Genomic DNA, 4,009 nt, shown 5'->3' on the forward strand with positions numbered 1-4,009 from the left:
AGGCGGTGGGGCAAATGGCTCTTGAATCTAAATGGGAGGCTGGAGCTCCTTCACCTTAAGTTTGGGGACCTCCTCATCAACATCTTCCACAATAGGCTCTTCTTTAGCTTTCTATTTAGCATCTCCCCCAAGCTAGGACTTTTTGCTCACCTTAACATCATCCAAAGTCATGGATGGCTCATCATAACTCTTACCACTCCTCAAATGAATGGCATTAACCGTCTCATGTGGTGGCTCACCTTGGGGTGGTACTTGACCCGTTTTCCTTTGAGAGATAGAACAGACTAGTTGAGCCATTTGATTTTCTAGCATCTTTATAGCGGCATTGTGAGCTTGGTCACTCTTTTGCATTTGAGCCAACAATTCGGCATGAGTTATAGCCATTTGCCCCACTATGGCCTCAAGTTTGCTCCCCCGTTGGTCACTTTGTTGGACCTTTTAGGGTTGGCCTTGTTGTTGTTGGAAGTTTTGTTGAAAGTTTTGTGGAGGTGGCCTTTGATTTTGAGTTTGAAAACCCGGTGGGTTAACGAACCTTTGTTGTGGGATATATGTATTTTGTTGTTGGGGTACAAAGGTATTTTGTGGTGGAGGGTTTAACACATTTGTGCTTTTGTAGGACATATTTGGGTGGAATTTCAAATTCGGATTATAAGTGTTAGAGAAAGTACCCGGAGGATATGTATTTTGCTTAAAACTTTGAAAAAGATTTTACCTCCTCAAAAGTTGTCCTACATAAAGCGGCAGCATGTCCCGCTCCTCTGCAACCATCACAAACAACTATTTGGTTCATAGTGGACATAGCATTGACTTGTTGAAGAGAGGCATTTGCATCTCGGTCCGCCAATTGTTGTTGGAGCAAGGCAATTTGAGCCTTCAAGACGGAAGTGTCGGAAGATTCCTCCGTACTTTTGATTGGTGCATTCCGGGAATTGACATATTGAACATCATGGATTTCCATGGGTTCAATCGTGGCATGAGCAATATCGGTGTGAATTTGATCAAACCGCCTATTGTTGGCGGAATCAATAATTCTTTGGGACTCGGTACAACATCCATTGCAGAATGTTATAGCTAGGAACCAAGCCTCTAACCCATGATGTGGCCATTGTCTTTGTAAATCCTTGTACCTTTCTCAAGCTTCATAAAGGCTCTCTAGCCCTTGTTGACGAAATCCCGTGATTTGGCTTCTCAAAGTTTGCTATTGATCCATAGTTTTGCCTTGTCCTTCAAAGAGAAAGGGAAAAATATCTCCCTTATTTGAGCTTGAGTGACTCTCGTTTGCCTAATCATGGAGCAATAGTCACAAAAATTTTGCATATGCAAGTTGGGATCCTCGAAAGGACTTCCCCCAAATTGCCTCCTCTCCACAAGGTTGATGACGGCCGGTTTGATCTCGAAATCGGTGGCGGTTATTTGGGTAGTAGTGATACCCCTTGGAAGCATAACCGCGGTGGGCTTGGAATGATCGAAAAGTTTAACCATCTTTTTTATTGGAGATGGTGGTGGCAGTGGAGATGATGAACTAGAACCTTCTTCCTCGTCACGGATTGGGTAATTGGCACGAATGCGACCCAAACCACCGGGACTAGAAGATGCGTTAAGCTCCTTGAAATAATTGAGTCAGCTATGGAACGTTCTCTCGGTCTCCGGATCAAAGGGAATCAATTCTCCGGTACGAGAGGACCTGGGCATAACACAATAATCCTCAAGAAACTCGTAAGTAACGGGCTTAAGGAACAAGTGTTCCTCAAGACAAAAGAAAACAAGATAGAAATCAATAATTCTAAATGCAATAAAACCATGCTCCTCGGCAACGGCGCCAAAATTTGATAGGATGTCGCAACCTAATCAAAGATATCCTAAACATGGCTAACAAATTAATGTAGTAAAGTAGGGCTCGAACACGAAGGAGGCGGGATTTGCATTACGAAATGCGATAAGTAGAAATCTATCTAGGTCGATTCAATTGTTTGGTTGGTTTGATAGTTTAAGCTTGCAAATAAAATGATGTAAATTAATATGATGAAAGAAAGTCTAGCGGAGTCGGGTCACATATACAATTATGTTGATGTTTATGTTAAACTCAGAATAGATATATTGTCAATTGTTTAGGTCTTATGACAACCACCTCTTGGCCTTATTGTCAACCATAAAACGTGACCTAACGAGCTCTCACTATGGCTAGGTTGGTCTACTAAAACATGCTTAGTCTAATTCATTTTCGTGCCTCTCGACATATAAAACTGAATTAACAAATTAATCAAAGATAGTGATCAATTATCAAATATTAGCAAATAAAACAAGCATGTGATATAAAATATTAAACAATATTATGTCATCCTAATTTAACATTTATAAATATTAACTATGCTAGGATTTCCTAATCCCTAGACATATGAAACTACTCACTCATTATGGAAATTTAAATAATAACAATATATGAAATGATAAACATGATAATAATGAAAATATAACTAAATGAAATGTTAAGAATTATGAATAAACTAAACAAAGATAACATATGTGTGGACATGGTCCCACCTACACGCCAAGCCAATATGTGGACGTATAACGGTCTTTTGAAAGCCACGCTCGGCGGCGTAAAAATGCTTTCGACCGGATCGTTTTAGATCGGTCGGTTTCATCTCGGCAAGGGTCTCGAAACGATGCAAGAGATGTTCGGAGTCGCCACCAAGCATTTGTGGGATGCGTGGAACCCGTTCGAATCCATTTTATACCTAGGTCAACCAAGGCAAAAAGCGTTGTTTGACATACGTACTAAAGATAAGGAGTCGTCCCTCTTTAGCATCCTATCTCTAGAATGACTCTCGTATGCCTTGGATAAGGTCGTCCACTATCCAATGTTTCTGAGTAAGAGGTGAAGGTACATATTGGGAAGCCATTTAATCAGACACCCAATCTCGCCCGCGGTAGCAGCATCTACTGATCGATCTTGGTTGGTTAAATGCAAAAGTTGATAAAGCGGGTAAATGCATGAATGCGCATCCACAAGTTTGAACCTAACATGTGAGCTTTCTATGTCGGTTTTTATCCAAATATCAAGTAATTGATGTCAAATTGGATTTATTATTGATTTGCATGCAAGACGGACATTAAACATCCATTTACCGAGTTAGGTTTATGGTGCATAACGTGATTCATCTGTCTTAGAAAGGCGTTCTGCCAATACCATGTAAAAGCAGCAGATTTGTCATCTGATCCGTCATGTATTCGGGTTAACCAAAGTCGGGATCGTCTTAGACAAGTGCTGGAAAGGAAGCAGGGTCTGCATCAGGCAGCCTATTGAGGCGCGAGCCATCAGGCGATGCAAGCAGGCCTGTCCTGGTTTGAAAACTTGAAAAAGGTTGACATGTTTAGGCGCGAGTCAGCATACTGTCCAAGGGAAGTCTTCTGACTGTTAAAATGTTTGTAAAATGGTTCGTAAATAGGGTGTTTGAACCCGTCTTTGTTTGAAAAGGTCGATTAGACTGCTTTTGTGTTAATACGAGGAACATGACTTGAATAATCATCATTGTATTTACAATATTCGATGTCAGGTTCTGTTTTGAAATGTTGACATGAATAGTTTTGAAAAATGATTATGAACTATTTGTATTAAGTTTATTTGTTTGTAATTAGTCAATGTTTATCATCGTACTTGGGTTTAGACCGACATGGTATGTGGAACCAAGGATGACTTTGAATTTATGACTAATATGTTGGTTTTGAAATGTAAAGAAGTGAAATAAAAGGTTTTAAAATACCTTTTAAAATGTAATTAACCAAATATTATCACTGAAACACGGATTAAACCGTTATGGTATGAGGAACCAAGGGTTAAAATGTTTTATGGTTAAAAAGTTTATCATGAAAATGATTTGAAATATTCGAAATGGTAAAAGCCGCTTGCAAATAAGAAATGAAATAAAGAGGAAATATGAGAGCAAACACAGATGGATTAAGGCCTAAGAGAGCGTAGAGGCGCGAGCTCCCTTGCTACGCAAGTAGC

General features: G+C 39.8%; 1 non-coding gene across 1 annotated transcript; it reads left to right on the forward strand.

Moving 5' to 3' along the window:
• The first annotated feature begins 1,088 nt into the window (after nucleotides 1-1,088).
• Nucleotides 1,089-1,195, forward strand: LOC141624919 (small nucleolar RNA R71). The gene has a single exon (XR_012534722.1). It is a non-coding gene; the product is annotated as a small nucleolar RNA R71 (small nucleolar RNA).
• Nucleotides 1,196-4,009: the final 2,814 nt, after the last annotated feature.

Source organism: Silene latifolia, chromosome X (assembly GCF_048544455.1).
Source record: "Silene latifolia isolate original U9 population chromosome X, ASM4854445v1, whole genome shotgun sequence".
Lineage (NCBI taxonomy): Eukaryota > Viridiplantae > Streptophyta > Magnoliopsida > Caryophyllales > Caryophyllaceae > Silene > Silene latifolia.